At 42.3% G+C, this 17,874-nt stretch overlaps 1 protein-coding gene and 1 long non-coding RNA gene across 18 annotated transcripts in view; one reads left to right on the top strand and one right to left on the bottom strand.

Annotated features, from left to right (window-relative positions):
• ABLIM3 (actin binding LIM protein family member 3) overlaps window positions 1-17,874 on the bottom strand; it is a 144,677-nt gene that overhangs the window by 107,772 nt on the left and 19,031 nt on the right. The gene's annotated exons all lie outside the window — the stretch shown is intronic.
• The window catches only part of LOC307209649, a 110,830-nt gene that overhangs the window by 92,246 nt on the left and 710 nt on the right, over window positions 1-17,874 (top strand). The window lies entirely within an intron of this gene.

Consider the following 17,874-nt stretch of genomic DNA (forward strand, 5'->3'; position numbering starts at 1 on the left):
GCCAATCCATCTGTGTAGTCTCAACCTCACTGCTGCTATGCCTCACCCTCAGCACACCCAGGTAAGATGCAGCAATGCCGGTATCAGGAGGGCTGCTCCGCATCACCAGCTGCTTGTGGCACCCCAAGTTCTTTTTACTGGATAGAAATCGTAGCCATTGGCAGCTACTAGCACGTAATGTGAGCAAACCTACTTTGTATCATAATGCTGGGAGATCCTATGCTAACTGAAGAGGGAAGTGCCTGTCCTCCTGGTTATTCACTGGCACCTAAAGATTGTGAGATTGATCGCCATATCAAACAGACTCTGTGCTTTCCAAACCAACCAAGTTTTTCCTATGTATACAAAGGTTGGACAGGGCTTCCTCAGTCTATGGCGTATCTCTTCTCAGGCCAGAGGAAGCGCGTTTTGCTCTAAAGCGGTTCCTCCCAGAATGTGCAACACAACCAGACTGGTGGCTTTTCCATATTTTTACAACTAGGGCCCGTGGCATATTACAAACGGCTGATAGAGTGTACAAAAAGCAGAAATTAACCATCTGCTCTAAGTTAACATTATTGAGGCTGTGCCAGCACTGGCACATCTCTGCCAAAGGCCTTCGTATTTTGCTTATTAATTCATTAATTGTTCCTTGTTGTCTTTATGCAGCCTGCTGAATGGACTCTTCGTGTTGTATCCTGTTCCCAGGGTAGAGGTTGCTTCTGCTACTTCCATAATAGCTCTGCCAATCTCTGCATTTGGAGATGGTTTTAGGCAGTGGACCTTTGCGAATTCAGGAAGGGGAAGGCAAGTGGGAGGAGACAATGAGCAAAACTAAGCTGGCCACATTTGGGATAATTTAATATTACATTTAAAAGCAGTGTCTTTTAAAAGCACTTGCAATTACTTTTTATTATACCTCTTAACTACAGCTTCAATACTTTTACAGGTCAAATAGTCATTCCTAGTTTTTGAAGTGAAGCAGAGTTGTTGTTGTTTTGCCTTTGGCGTATAAAGCTTGCACATAATTGTTTATAGCAACAGCCATTCATTTGCCAGAGACAAAGTAGTTCCTAAAAAATGATCACTAGTGAACCTAAACAAATTGCGTACCAGGAAGACACACTCATCCACCCTTTCTCGGGGATGATCCTGGGCACAGTGTTACTTCTTAATGTTTTACAGATTTGCACATGGCTAGATATATGCACCCCTATTTTTTTGGTTCACCACTGAAAACTTAGAATATGTGTGTGTGTGTGTGTGTGAGAGAGAGAGAGAGAGAAGAGAATGTCTATATGTATGTACAAACTAGGACTGTGGAGAGTTGGCGTCAGATCCATATTCCACTAGGAAATTTACTGGATGCCCTTGAGTATTTTTCAGGCTAACTTGCCTTATAGGATTCTTGTAAATTTAAAATGAGAGGAGGAAGAAGAACCACATCTGCTGTCCTGAGACTCTGGGATGAAGGATGGGATATAAATAACATACATATGATTTTTCTGTGTGATCAGAAAGGACCCCCCATTTCTCACTCCCCACCCCGCCTTATGCTAGGTACTCCTTGGGCCTTGTAACTGCTCTCATGTGGATTTCTTGGGGACTTGGCATACTCGGTGAAGAGAAGCAAGTAAACCATGTTTTTTAATAGGGTTTTGATAAGGTATTATATAGCTTTAAATTAATGTCTACCAGTATGTGGCGGGAGCCTGCTAAATCTAAGGAGACAGCCCTTGCTGCTACAGCTACTTTATGTTGTAACTACTAGTGGCTCATTAAAAACATATTTACAGAAAATTAACAGCTGTAGTGGGGAGAGACTGGTGAGATCTTGCTATATAATTAGCCGTGTGCTACTAGTAAATAGCACTTCCCCCAATTCTACTGTATTCATATGTTCTGTATTATGAATGAAGAGAGCCCTACATCAAATACACATTGATGTTTGCACTGTAACAGGAACCCTGTAATAGGAGTGCTGGCTTATCGGCTGGGATGGGCATAACCAGTAGGTTTTACTCTGAAAAGTCTTGCTAGATTAAGAATTCTCCATAAAGTTTTTCAAACCTGTTCTGGAATCTGATACCTCCAGCTTCACAGAAAAGCTATGAAGCATGATTTTGTGGTTCCTGGCATCTCCAGAGTTCACCCCTGCACTGTAGATAATACTGGCCATTGGACAAAGCCTCCTGTATCATTGATGGAGCATACTACAGCAGAACCCCCAGAGATCAAGTGTAGGATCCCCAGTAAATCTACCACTAAATTCTGATTTGCCTTTAATTCAATGACACAGTTTGCTATCCAGACCACATCATCTTTCTTTGAACAAATGCTATTATTGTGAGAGGAATGTCACAATTTGAAATTGCTTTGGATCGGACATGAAGGACCAAAATCTGAAGAGAGGCATTATAGCTTTGCCAGCCTCATTCATTGCTAAATGAGTCTTTATGATACGAGTCTTTACTAAAGAAAATGACACAAAGCACTGGAAGCTGTTCATAAGATCATACTCCATTCATTTCAGTGTGTCCTGAGGGCATCTAAATGTTTGCCAGATTGCAGCCAAAGCCACTTTAGAATAATTTGTTTCCACTTTGACCACACATTTGTTCCCAGCCTGAAATCCTATACACACTTACCTGAGAGCAAATTCTACTGAACTCAATGGCACTTACTTTTGAGTAGGAGGAATGCATATTTTTATGCTGAAAGTGTGCAGGGAGGGCATGGTAAATGTCAGGGGTATGCAGCAGCTCTGTATGTACCCCCAGATTGTGAGGTGAATTGAGATGATATGGGGAAGGCTCTCACATTCCTGAGTCATATTGCACCATTAAGAAAGGTGTCTCAAGTCAGATCAGGGCTTCCTTAAGCTTCTGATTTCCTTTGGGGCCAAGGCTCTCCAAAAATTGCAGCGCCATTTCTTTTTTCTGGGGTATAAAACCTTTGCTTTCTATTGTATTCACCTGAAAATGCTAACGTTTGCCCTTGCAAGAGAACATTGAAGCTATCATACTGAAATTTGGCAGCCTTCATCCCATCATAAAGGGTGGTCATGCTTGTGAATTGCATCAAATTCATGCAGAAAGTGAAAAAGTTATAGACTTTTATTTTGTTTGTTTTTTGTTTAAATCAAACTTTTAAATATGCCTCGCACAAAAACATCTGGCTGTATCTGTCTACAATTTGGCAAGCACAATCTCTACTCTGGAGGGTCTGCTACTCCTGCAAATTTCATTGAGAGGAAGAAAGTTATAGCCAATTTCAGATTCTTCATTATAGTGGATGAGGAGAAAACAAAGTTTTGTTTTAAACAAATCTAATCTGGTCCTGTATAATGAGCCAAATGGGAAAGACACAGAGCATTTCTGAAACGTATTGAGTTGCTTTCCAAAGCAGCAAATACAGATACATGTTGAATTTTGTGGCCCAAGCAAATGATGGGATTTATCTAGTTGTGGAAACATTGTAGAAAAGTGACCTATTTTAACTCGAACAAGAACAAGAATCTTAATGCTAGGATTTAATAATACTACTTTTATCTATTTTGCATTTTCGATTTTAAAAGCTGTTTAACTGGCTTTTTACTGGGCCTGTTTTATGGGCAATGGTATGCTTATTATTGTAATGTATTACTCTCTGTTGAGTATTACGTTATTAAAATTTTGGAAGTCACTTTGAGACTCCTTATGTGGCAAGCTACTAATAAATCAAATTAATAATAAAAAATATGACAAGGGGCTAAGGAAAAATGGAGCTATGTTTAATCCAAATATGAAAAGGATATATTTCAGATATTAAAGGTAAAGGGCTTTCAAATGTGAACAAAGAAACCTCAGAAATACCTGAGGGAATTTAGAATGTGCTATATTGAGAATAACTGAGGAAAACCATAACACACTGATCCCAGACAGAGATAGCCAACCTCCACTCTCCATGCCCCATTGATACATTCAATCCTCATCTCCTTGCCCCCCCCCCCCTTAATAAAACCACATGCTGAAGGAATGGCAAAGCCTGGGCATTGCCTCATAAAACAAGCAGTGTGGATGCCAGGCAGAATCGATCACCATGGCAACCCTATTGCAGCTGAGGTGAACAAAGCTATTAGAAATACGAGAGAGATGGAGGAAGTATATTCAGTCTCTGCTGTCTTCCACCACACACACAGACACACACACACACACACACACACACAGAGAGAGAGAGAGAGAGAGAGAGAGAGAGAGAGATATGGCGGAACATCAACAGAGGGAAAATAATGTCATCTTGAGAGAGAATCCCAATAAAATATTGATCTTCAAAATCTTCTGTGAGGCTAAAGTCTGCCCCTGTCACAACTATAACTGGGAGCAAAAAAGACATTTACTTCCCTCAATTTAAAGTATGGAGTCAGGTGACTGGAACATATTGCATCAGTTGAGTCCCAGCTATGTTGGGTGCCTATTTGTTTCTAAAAAGGTAAAGGTAAAGGACCGCTGACAGTTAAGTCCAGTCACGGACGACTCTGCGGTTGTGGTGCTCATTTCGCTTTACTGGCCGAGGGAGCTGACGTTTGTCCGCAGACAGTTTTTCCAGGTCATGTGGCCAGTATGACTAAGCCGCTACTGGCAAAACCAGAGCAGCACATGGAAACGCTGTTAGGTTAAAGTGCTGGGTTTGGCCTTTAAAGCCTTAAATAGTTTGGAACCAGGTTATGTGAAAGACTGTTTGACCCAAATCAATCTGCCAGAACTTTAAAATCAAATGCTCTCCAGCTCACCAGTAAGAGATGCTATATTCACAGGTACGAGGGACAGACCATTGATGATGGCCTCCTATCTCTGCAACTTTCTTTCCCAATAAAATACATGTGTGGCCCCAACACTGTTCATTTTCTAGAAAGGTTTTCAGGGCTTTTTTAAAAACACATTTAATTAACAGGTGCTATGAGTTAATGTTATTGCACATATTTGAGTCATATTTGTGCTTTAAAATTGTTGGGTTTTAGATTATGATGGTTCTGCTTGGGAATTTTGCACACTGCCTTGTGAGGGCAATGTGCCTTGAAAGATAGTCTAGACATTTTTTAAATGAACAGGTAAGAAAGTGAAGAGAATAGTTTCCCCTCATCTGAATTGAGTCAGGCTTATTGGGAGGCAAACACAAAAATCCTCATTTCAATAGAAGATTCTTGTCCCAGAATCAGAACACAGCTTCTTTAAGCTTCAGCCCTTGCTTAGGAGGAGATGGGCGAACAACTGGCTTCTACCCTGCAATCACAATGGGAAATGCCCACAGCAATCTGTAATCATCATGAGAGTGTGTCAGAAAAACTGAAACACCTAAGGATCCAAAATTCAGCCCAAAGTTCTTGTCTGGAATAGATTTGAACCACTGTCAGCCCCAAGAAATGACTTAGGAATGATAGTGGCTGAGGTGATGCACTGAAAAGGCTGGTTGAGTAAGAGTGCCATTTTATGCACATTTATTTGGAAGTATCATTGGATGGACTTCCAATATAATATACAAAGGATGGGAGTGGAAGGGAGGCAGGTGGAATAAAGCTAAGCAAGGCAAGCTGAGGTTGGGTGAGCTAAACCTGTGGAAAGGTGTTCTCAGGCTCAGCTCTTTGGCTGGTCAGACTGGAAGTCTGAGGAGATACAGGAATTATATAGCAGGAGGAAAGTCAAGTCATTGGAACTACAAGATATATGACCTAAACAGTCTCCAGAGGCAATGCTGAACTGAATTTTTGCCAATTTCCTTGTCTGAGCAGCTGACATGGTGCCACAGAGAACAGACAGGCAACTGTTGCCTATTCCTCAGTTCAAAATTGGAGACCTACAGCTGAATTTGAGACCCGTACTGAAATAAAATGAGTGGAATCTAGAGCGCAGATTTGCCATAAACTACTGAAGCAAAAATACTTTCAGCTCCTTTCTCTCCAAACTACCCCTGTCATTTGTCCTCAGGGCTATAAATGGAGCTGAGAGAAACAAGAGAGTTAAGAAAATATATAGAAATATTTCGGGTTAGGGTTGGGAAACAGCAGCTGAAATTTGTCAGCTGGATTGGAAAACAACACCCCACTTGAGCACTTTATTCTAATGAAATATCCAAAGCCCAAAGGGGATGTTCCCCTTTATATCAAGTTGTCCTTGTAAGAACTGCATGCCAAGTATGGAAAACAGCTACTTGCACTGAGATAGCAACTGCCTCAGCCGCTCAGCCTCTGGGCATGATACATGACTCTTTAACAGAAAAAAATGGAGGAGGAGGAGGCAGAAGGGTTGGTTGCCTGGGAGAAGGCCCAAGAGAACACTCAGATAGCAAAGCATCAGCTCTGGAAAAACTCCCGAGGAAAGAGTTATTGCTCAATAATTGCTGCTGAGTGAAATATCTCAGCCATTTTAATGAACAAAAACGAGGGCGATGAAATGAAAGAAAACTAGGAATTTGTGCACATTCCAGATTAATGGCCCTGGAACTGTCAGTACGAAAGTGACAGGCTTCCTGGTGGCACATAAGGCCTGCTTTTTCAAAGCCAAGCACCGTCTTGTACACAGCACTCTGTCGCCAGAGCCTCACAAACTGATGGGCTACAGAGTTGCTATTGTCTTCTCCCTGCAGGCAGAATTTGCTGGAGAATCCAAATATAAATGCTAGCAGAATCATAGGATGTTAAAAGAGTTGGAAGAGAGACACCATCAGTTCATCTCCTCTCAATGCTCGCTCTGAAACTGGGTAACAAAAGGATTCTAGAGCAATGCCTGTGCAGAATTTCCTTGATTTGCAAAGAAGAGTTTTTACATGGGTTCCCTGGGCAGCATAACAAAAATCAGCCTCAGATTTAATTTTCAATCATTTCTTTCATGTCACAATAGATTATAAGAGACTGGGGTTAAATAGCAGAATTGGGACGCAAAGAATATCATCAGAGGGTCTTCAGGAGAAATGGACAAGGAACATGGTAGGCCTTAGGGTCACATCATACATGGCAAATTCCTGAATGGAGGAAGGCACTTGTGAGCTGCAAGTTGCATAAATCCCATTTAGAGAACCATAGCTTAGTGCTATGGCACACATTGTGTATGCTGAAGCTCTCAGGTTTAATCTCTGGTATCTCAAGTTAAAAGAATCAAGTAGCAGGAGATGGAAAGCTACGGCCAATCACAGCAGACAATACTGAGGCAGAATGACTTAAAAGGCAGCTTCTTAGAAACATAAGAGGCAACTGATGCCCATTCCACATCAATAGAATCACCTGAGACCTGCTTGTGTGTTCCACACAAGATAATCCTACATTTTTGTAGCTTGCTGCATGTGCATTAGGGATGAACAAACATGTAAATTTAGGTTTCTCTCAGTTTCTAATTTTTCCAATCTTAAGTTCAGTTCTCCACATTTTTACATCAGTTCGCAATTTTTAAAAAAAATCATGAAAATTCAGCAGCATTTCAGTGCAAATTTCTCCTACTATACACATATAATGTTGCCTAATATACACATTTTTGCAAAGCTTATTTTTGCTAATATGATGCATTTCTGTATGTTAATTTTATTATAATATCCATTTTTATGCACATACGACACTAAAATATGCATATATGTAGGCATTACTTGGCTGGAGAAATGCATTGCAAAATTAGGAAACATGCAAATTTCAACTGACGTCTGTGGTTTTGGTGTGCATATTGTTTCATAAAGTTTGAATTAGTTAGGTTCACCTTTAAATAGGAATTGACTAGGATTTCTCCCTCATCCCTTGTGCACCTACATTATAGAAAGTCAGGACCATATTATGAGTTCCTTGTATTAGTATGCACAGTGAATCATGCATGTGTATTATAGCCCTACATGACTCCCTACATTAAGGACTGTGTTAAATTCCTACATAAAAGTCACTACCATGCAAGAATATAGTTATATGTAAAGCAATCCTAGATCAACATGGCATGCTAAATGTGTGTGTGTGTGTTGCATAAGAGCACTCAGCGCAACTGCTTTTATCAAAACCCCTACTAGATATGTTCAATTTGGGGGGGGGGGGCGGTAAACCAAAGCAAATGCCAGTGTTGCATCATGAACTAGTCAATCATGTGGCAAAGCTTGTTGGGAACAATGATCTCTTACCAGTTTTAAGTAAGCATGTGTTTTTTAAATTGCTTTTTTTTTTTTGAGAAAAGTTAACAATAGTCAAAAGGACTGGATAACATTTTTAAAAAGTCACTAGAAACGAGTTTGAAAAAAAGAAATGGTATAAAATAAGGTTTTGAGCGGGGTTTAAGCAAAGGCGTAATTTGCTTTCCTTCTCTCCCTTGCATTCCTTTCCTCCTCCATTTCTGCAAACTCCCAAGAGCCAGACTTTGAAAGATGAAAGGCTGTCAGTATGGGAGGCGCTGCAGTAACAGATGGGCGTTTAGTGCTCACCATAGCTTTCATCACCACTAAGGAGCAATGCTAACTATCAGGCCCCTGGCTGCAATGCCAAGTAACATGGCATTGGGCTTTGCGGTCATGCAGGATTCAAAGTGTCTTACGACATGAGCCAGCTCTGAGGGGCAACATGACCTCCAGAGGGGGTTATCCCCTTTTGCAGAAGGAGTCTCTTCTCTCGCCCTCCCCTCAGCCTCCACAATATAGACATAAATAAATCCATCTGTGTACAGTAAGTACAGGAGATCCTCTTAACACTCTGTGCTCTCTGCAGTACAGTCAGCATTAAGCACGAGCTCAGAGTATGCTAGGTATAAGAATAGAGGCATTCTCTGATAACAAATCCATTCATGCAGTTAAAGTAGTCCGCTTTGAGGTCACGGCTGCTCTCCTGCCAAACCAACACTACTGAAGGGCATTCTTCTCCAGATGATGTGACATTCCATCTCCAGTGGCCTCTGAGAGCCAAGCCTTCCATAGCCTGCTCATTAGTGACAATTAACACCAGAGCAAGCCTGGCCAAATTGGCATTTTCCAGACAAGTTATCCTTTCTAGCAGGAGAAGCCTGTAGATTTAATCTAGGCTCTTACAATGGGAAAGCATTGTCCCAGTATATCCAATCCATATTCATTCCTAGGTGAGCAAATCATTGAATAGGTAATCCGATTATACCAAGCGGGATTTAAGGTGTAATCTTAAAACAGGCTTATTAGGGAGTAAGCCCCACTGAACCCAGTTGGATATATATCCAAGTAAGCATGCATTGGATCGCACCATAAATGGTCAGCTTACTGACAGGCCCAAAGAATTTAGAGCACGTGAGGTGACCTGTGGTCATCCAAATGTTGTTGGACTCCAATTCTCATCAGCCAGCATGGCCAATTCTTATGGATGGAAGCTGTAGTCCAGCAACATCTGGAGGGCCACAGGTCTGGCACCCATGATACAGAGAAAACCTGTGCAGGGGCTATTCATATTTTTAAGCAATGAGCAAAGTTGGCTATAATGACTGGTCAAAGAACTCCCATGAAGCTTCAAGGACGGACAGATATATCAATTTCAGTTTTTTGCTGAGTCTCTCTCCAATTCTAATCCAGTTTCCAGTTCAGTTTCAGGATTTCTCTTCTTCTTCTAAAAAAGTCTGCATCAAAATTCATGCACATTTTTCTGCCCATTTCTCCCAGTAAAGTAAGCAATTTCCCCATATGTAATGCATTTTTACTTGATGGATATATGCATTTTTGTGTGCCCTTTCACCTAATATACACAGTTTTAAGTCAGAGAAGTGCAATGCAAAATTCAGAGAAGTCTTAATTTTGAAAGGAAGGAAGGCAAGCTGAGTTTTGATTTGCCTCTGGTTTAGAAAGTGTGAATTAGGGAGGTTCTCATTAAAATGTGAATCAAACAAATTTCTTCACCCCTCCCTACACTAGACCACATTGGCTTGAGGGGTGGGTTTTATCAAGTGCTTCCTGCTTAATTGATTTTTGAGCCTTCAACCAGATGCATGGGGGTGGGGGGAGAGACACCTGCAGACTTGATGAACCAACTCACAAAAATGGGTTCCTTGCAGATTTCTGCAGGCTGGCAAATTCAACATAGCGTGAAGATGGGATCTCTGTCCCCATCCCCAGCATTACGATGATGATATATTGTTTACTATGACATAGGCAGAAGCAATGTGCCTGTTGAGATATTCACTGCTCTGATGAGCACAGAGTTAACCCAGGCCTTCTGAGCACTAGGGCTTCACTGTGGATCAGTGCTGATTTGAACTGCACATCTGATATGCAGCTGCCTATATGAACACATCAGGGAGTTGGTGTAGTCATAGCCTCACCATGCTAAACAATATACCAGCCAGAAAAGGGCCAACACCTTTTGTTTCAATTTGCTACAGTTGAAAAAGCCGTCTGCACCGATATGCCCATTTCTCCCAGTAAAGTAAGCAATTTCCCCATATGTAATGCATTTTTACTTGATGGATATATGCATTTTTGTGTGCCCTTTCACCTAATATACACAGTTTTAAGTCAGAGAAGTGCAATGCAAAATTCAGAGAAGTCTTAATTTTGAAAGGAAGGAAGGCAAGCTGAGTTTTGATTTGCCTCTGGTTTAGAAAGTGTGAATTAGGGAGGTTCTCATTAAAATGTGAATCAAACAAATTTCTTCACCCCTCCCTACACTAGACCACATTGGCTTGAGGGGTGGGTTTTATCAAGTGCTTCCTGCTTAATTGATTTTTGAGCCTTCAACCAGATGCATGGGGGTGGGGGGAGAGACACCTGCAGACTTGATGAACCAACTCACAAAAATGGGTTCCTTGCAGATTTCTGCAGGCTGGCAAATTCAACATAGCGTGAAGATGGGATCTCTGTCCCCATCCCCAGCATTACGATGATGATATATTGTTTACTATGACATAGGCAGAAGCAATGTGCCTGTTGAGATATTCACTGCTCTGATGAGCACAGAGTTAACCCAGGCCTTCTGAGCACTAGGGCTTCACTGTGGATCAGTGCTGATTTGAACTGCACATCTGATATGCAGCTGCCTATATGAACACATCAGGGAGTTGGTGTAGTCATAGCCTCACCATGCTAAACAATATACCAGCCAGAAAAGGGCCAACACCTTTTGTTTCAATTTGCTACAGTTGAAAAAGCCGTCTGCACCGATATGTCATGAATCAACATCCCAGCTAGAACCTATTAGTGGAGCTTGTTGTGCCTTATTACCTCCCTTGCCACCTTCTTCCTTGCCTTCTATTCCTCGTTCAAATGATGCTTGCTGTTGTTCTTTTGCTCTTGTTTACACTTTGGCCAACCACTCAGTCCTTAAAATTAACTAGATATAGATCAATAACCTGACTGATAGGAAATGGCAGACAATTCAAAAGATACTAATTTAAAAGCAACTATGACTGGCATGTGTTGATGCATAATTTTGCCACTCTCCATGATTATTTTTTTAATTTAAAGTTGCATTTGGAAAGACCCAAAACAAACCATATCCCTTCACATGCATGCCTAAAGGGCACTGAAACTGACCCAGAATATCCAGCCCCTGCAAACCCAGGAGCACGTTTGCAACACATTCTGTGTTGTCCTTCATGGATTACTTGGTGGCAGAGTTTGTGTTCTGGGATAGCTCAGTTGGTAGAGCATGAGACTCTTAATCTCAAGGTTGTGGGTTCGAGCCCCACTTTGGGCAAAAGATTCCTGCACTGCGGGAGATTGGACTAGATGATGCTTATGGTCCCTTCCAACTCTACAATTCTATGAAAACACAAGGGGAACTGAGAGGGAAAGAGGGTTCATGCCTGCTGGTCTTGCCTCCTATTTTTCACGCCACCTGGGACCAGAGAATATACATGTAACACCAGCAGCTCCTGTAGTTGTGGGCCCTGTGCAAACCAACTAGGGAACTCTGCAAAATGTGATCTCATTTTCTGCCTCCTGTCCATACATTCATGTTGGCATATACAGCTCCACAACAGAGCTATGAAACCACAGGGAAGTACAAATAAGAGACACATGAACTGGAAGCCATGCAGACTGACACTGCCAAGAAATAAGCAAGATATGTCCCAACTGTGGCTGAACTGCATATCAGACTAAACTGCTCTCCTTGGAAAAATGTTAGAAGATGCAACTCCAGTTCCCATGAAGGGCACAACAGCTTCCCTCCCGCAAATGATCAGAGGTTCAACCCCATGCCTCTCTGGTGAAAGCAAATCATAAATACATCTTGTGGCACACAGTCAAAATGCGTGCGCGTGTGTTTAAATAGAAGTTAATATTGGTGGAAGCTACAAGTTCTGCTGAAAAACCATTTAGGGCACTCTCTGACTGTTGCTGTTCTTGGATGGGATTCAATCCCATCCTAGCAAATTATACTTGTGCATTTGAAGCTGGTTGGGAGGTCTTGTGCCACATACCTCCTTCCTCAAAAGACAGCATTTTTTTTTTCATTACAGCAAGTGTGGGGGAAATGCAGTGGAAAGGGTGGGAAAATACTTGCTTTGACATGTCACCTAGCATCCCTTCAAGTGTTTCAGGTGGAATACTTGATAAACAGGTTGCCTGGAAACACCCTGAGAGGAGGAGGAGGAGAAAGGGCCAAAGGGACAACCCCACAGCAAGACAAACTCTGTTCCATGAGGGATGCATTGAAGGATGGCAGGGAGGGATCATTAAACAGTATGGAAAGTGGACTTCTCTCTCTCACCCTCAACATTTACTTCATACCAGTGATTTCTCTCCCTCCTGGGCCACTGATTGCCTACCATGGGGGAAGAGCCTCCTCCACTAAGTCCCTGCTGAACCTAGACATAACCTCCCAAGAAGTGGATACACCGAACAGCCCCTTCCAACATAAGCACAAGCATCGCATTCTCATTGTCCTGGCAAGAGAATCACCTCTGACTGCTCCCACCTGGAATCAGACCATGAACCAGTTATCCCACCCGGTTGCATGCTCCCCCTTCCATTTCCCACATATTGCCCCACTCTGGTATCTGGAGACTTTCCACTGTGAATTTCTTCAGCTCTAGCATAAGCACTTCACTCTGCAGTCCTGGCTTTTGGGGATCTGTCCCTACACAGGAACACCAGAAAAGATTCTTTGCTCTGTCATAAGATGTGTCTTCAGTAGAACCAGTGAACGGAATGGCTTCCATTTGCTAATATATCACAGACTCCTTCCTTTGGAGTTAGCTTTATTGCAGAAGTTATAGGCAGTGCACAGATCTCTCTCATTTTGGAAAAAAAAAAGATCGCATAACCATTTGACTGCAGGGGCTGCAGCTGCCTTCCATGGATTCTAGGCCCTGCTACTGTTGCTGGCAACCAGCAGTTACAGAGCACAGGCGGAGGTTGCTGGTTAAATGCAAGCCTCCCTCGAGCAGTGCCTCTGCTCCTATTGAGGCTGCTGTGTGTGTGGTCACTCGAGCAGCTGTCACAAGCATATATTGAACAATGCCTGTGCCATCATGGATGACGAGAGACATATCCCCTGCTATTTCCATAACCTTGCTCAGGCAATTGTTGGATACTGATTGAGAGCATTTATCTTTTCATGTTCAGAAAGTGGCTTCCAGGATGAGTGTTCCTCAGCAGCCATGCACAAACTTTTTAAAAATCATGACCAGAAACAAGGTTACCTTCCCTGCTGTTCCCACTCAGTACTGCCCAGACATAAAGCACCTTCATTTTACTTATGCACCCATTATTCTTTCTTTTTTTAATGATTAAGTGAAGATGATTTTCCATCACAGCAAGGCTTCCCTTAGTTAGTGAGTCTCCTGTCATCTAGTTCAACTCACCTACTACTCCTGCAAGACTGGGACATGGGTAATGAGAACTGTGACTGAAATACTCTTGAAATGTTACCATCTGTACATAAGATTATAAAGCACTTGGGAGACTGGACCATAAGGTGCTATACACATAGTTAATTATCTCCATGATTTGTGAAACTCAGTATGTGCACAGAGGGTCAGTGGGTAAGATGACTAAAGCATGTGATGAGTTATACAAAAAATGACATTCTAAGAAACACACACACACACACACACACACACAAAGGTGATTATCATCCAACAATACTCAACATGATTGCATGTGAATATCTTTGCTGCCACACAATTGCAAGACTTTTTGCATGTGTGCACACATTAACCCTCATAGTTTATACATCTGATGCACCACAGGAAACAGAGCAGTGTCGTGATCCTGTCACAGGAAGATGGTGCTAGAATGTGTCAACAGTCATTCATTCTGACACCTGCACCTGCTGCATTGCAGGTCAACAGGGAAGTTTTGGCAGCAATCGACATCAGCTTACAAGGCAATTCACACACTCACATATGTCACTGCTGCTCAGTACAGAAGGTGTTTTATAGCACAGAGATTCACAGCATGTTTTTCAGTGATGACCTCTTCACCTCGTATTTCAGACACAGGGAGTGGCACCCTATGGTTTGAAATAGATTGGGTCACAACCTGTACTGTGGAATGTATTATTAGTGTTCTCCATACCCTGCCAGAGCTCAAATAGCATTTCTACTATTTATGGCTTTCAGTTCTGTGCCTCTGAAGAACAGGAACATTCTGGGTCCATTGAGAAGAAAATCATCAACCTGATCCACCAAATAATTATGTTGCAGTTATTGAACTTAATCAGACCTAGATGGAATGGAACTGTTGACTGCAGTAGAAAAGGGGTTTTGTTTTGCCAAGAAGGAAAAGCTCTAACCTGGAGAGCATACAAAGCGTGTGATTTTTCCAGCTGACCAAGATATCCAGTTTCCATTCATTTAATGAAAAAGTACAGCCAAGTCACTGGCACTTTTTCAAAGATGCACTTTGAGATCTATCGGCAGCAGTTTTGAAAGTGAATTTTCCAAGCTCATGAGAAATTATCGAAAGCTGGCAAAATGAGGTCTGAAGCAATTAATTGTATCCCAACATATACTTTATGTTTTCCTTAATTTGAGAAGAGACACAAATATATATTTGGAGGAAGGTGGGCAGAATTGCAACACAGATTGAGCGGTTTTTCTTGCTATTGATTCCAGGGAGTTAGAGGCACAAAACAGATAAGATGTTTCATTGTATTTTTTATTAAGGTTTCAGCTGAAAAGAGTAGGCATTTTGTTTCAAACTGTTCTTCATCTTTAAAGTGATGACAAGTTAAATGGCACCCCCTGAGCATACATATATACACAATGCCAGGAGTGGCGTAGCGTGGGGGGTGCAGGGGGGCTGGCCGCACCGGGTGCAACATCTGGGGGTTAGGGTTAGGGGGCGCAAATCCACGGGTTAGGGAGCCCAAATCCACGGGTTAGGGGATGCAAATTATTTGCCTTGCCCCGGGTGCTGGCAACCCACGCTACGCCACTGAATGCCAGCAAGGTGTTTTAGCAGATGCTTTAGGGCAGGGGTGGGAAACCTGTTGCCTTCCACTCAGTGTCCAGTGTGACAGCTCCCACCTTTCCTGACCATTGAGGGAAACACCATGGCTCAGTTGTAGAGCATCTGTTTTGCATGCAGAAAGTTCCAGGTTTAACCCCTAGCATCAGGGGTGGCTGGAAAGGGTGCCCCCATCTGAGACTCTGGAGAGCTGCTGCCAGGGAGTGCACACAATGCCAAGCTAAATTGTCCAGTGGTCTCACTCCATATCCTCCTATGTTCCTATTGGCCATGCTGACTGAGGCGAAGACCATCTGGTGAGCCACAGGTTCCAGGCCTCTGCCGTAGGATATTTATCAGTGATTGACAAGATGATTAATCAGGAAATGTCAGAATTGTATACAGATGCAAGATCCTGAGGTCTATATTCAATCAAGCTATGACTATATAGCACACCCTCTTAAAAAGCTACCAAAACAGATTTTCTGCCAGGTCCTTCTAAGAACATCCAGATTTATTACTTATGGATATGTGAGCCAATGGCCCCCTTCATGGAGATCTCAGTGCTTCATAACTGCACTGCATTTGAGACCAAAACACCATAAATTCCTACCAGGTCACAGTCTAGATCTGATAACTATACAGCAGTTCACTTAACAGAATGGAGGGGAGGTTTGCCTCCAATCTGCACACAAGGGCACCAGTGAGATGAAGGGAATTCCATGTGCATCCTCTCCTCGCCCACAACCACTGACAGCTGGTGTAGTTGGACACACAACAGGTTTGCTGGTGATGTGATGAGCTGAGACTCCTGGTCATCCACAGCATATCACAGCCAGGCTTTTGACGGGCTCATGTCCAACCTACAGGCAGTACAATAAGACAGCACCACACTTGAGTGATCAGTCACGTGCTTGGCTGGAACGTAAATGTTTCCATTACTCCACTAGCTCAGTTTCCCCACCTTACCTTATATGGGAGCCAACCCCTCCCTCTTGCTGGTGCTGAGCTATTTTTAAAATGCCATTAAGAAGAGACGCTTTTGATGGGTAGCCTCTCCCAAGATGGGAGAGAGTTTATCAATAGTCCGGCACAAGCACACAGGCAGGCAGCATCTCAAGGTTTACACAATAAGAGGTGAGGCTCATTGTTCCTGGCCAGCAACTCAGCCTCACATGCCTTCCCACTACCTCCAGAAAGAACTGTTGCCTCTTCCCTAAGCAGAATTGCTAACAGTGGGAGATAAATATGTTTTTATCTGCAGTCAGAAGTTTTCAGACTTGTCCATTTGTAAAGAGCAGTCTCACACTCTCAGTGTGATCGCCAATATCATCCAGAAAAGCACTGTGAACTTTCCCCATGTTAAATCCTACTGGCCTCAACCAGAAGTCAAACATTTAGTTTTCTGGTCCTATCTGTGGGACATTCTTACAGCAAAGATTTGGGCATCTTTTGAAGACTTTAAAAAAATGTTGACAGGCCTATGCAGTAGTTTACAGATTTTTTTGAATAAGCCACTCAATATGATTGTTCCATATGGCTTTTAATGACTTTTAATTGTTGTACACCACCCTAATCTTTTACAAGAATATACAATTGAGCAAATACAAGTGTGCATACCTAGATGTGTGTGTCTAGTGCAATCATTTGGATCACCCTGATTCCCAGAGATGACAAATCAAAGTAAGAAAGGCAACCAGATTATTATCTAGAGCAGCCACGGCCAAACTTGGCCCTCCAGCTGTTTTGGGACTATAATTCCCATCATCCCTGACCACTGGTCCTGCTAGCTAGGGATGATGGGAGTTGTAGGCCAAAAACAGCTGGAGGGCCAAGTTTGGCCATGCCTGATCTAGAGAAAAGAAATTATTTTAAGAGAATGAAAATGTTCTGGTGTTTTTACTTAATTTTCCACTATGTGGAGATGGCCACTTATGCGGAAGAAGATTATGGGTTGAGAGGAATGAGTGATACAATGCAGAAAAGAGGTTCTGAAAGGGTGTGGTGTGCCACACTGGTGTGGGAGGAGTTGATGGCAAGTGTAGTGGGAAGATTCAAGGACAAACAATGTTATATTTTGGGAATGAAACATGTTCTTATGTAGCTGCATTGTTTTATACTTTCTGGATGTTCCATGATCATAGTACAGTGGTACCTCAGGTTAAGTACTTAATTTGTTCCGTTCTTAACCTGAAACTGTTCTTAACCTGAAGCACCACTTTAGCTAATGGGGCCTACTGCTGCTGCCACGCCGCCGGAGCACGATTTCTGTTCTTATCCTGAAGCAAAGTTCTTAACCTGAAGCACTATTTCTGGGTTAGCGGAGTCTGTAACCTGAAGCATATGTAACCTGAAGTGTGTGTAACCCGAGGCACCACTGTATAAAGTAGTTCTGTATTATAAATCAAGCACTACTCAAAGTTGTTTTTGTTTTTCAATGTATTTCATCAATAAAAAAATTCAGTGCGCAAGCAAATTTCTATTCTGAAGGTGTGGCCTGGAGACAAAAGTTTGAGAACCACTGCTGTGGGAGGTGTAAATGAAAACAAATTG

The sequence above is a fragment of the Podarcis cretensis genome, assembly GCF_951804945.1.
Source record: "Podarcis cretensis genome assembly, chromosome: 2".
NCBI lineage: Eukaryota > Metazoa > Chordata > Lepidosauria > Squamata > Lacertidae > Podarcis > Podarcis cretensis.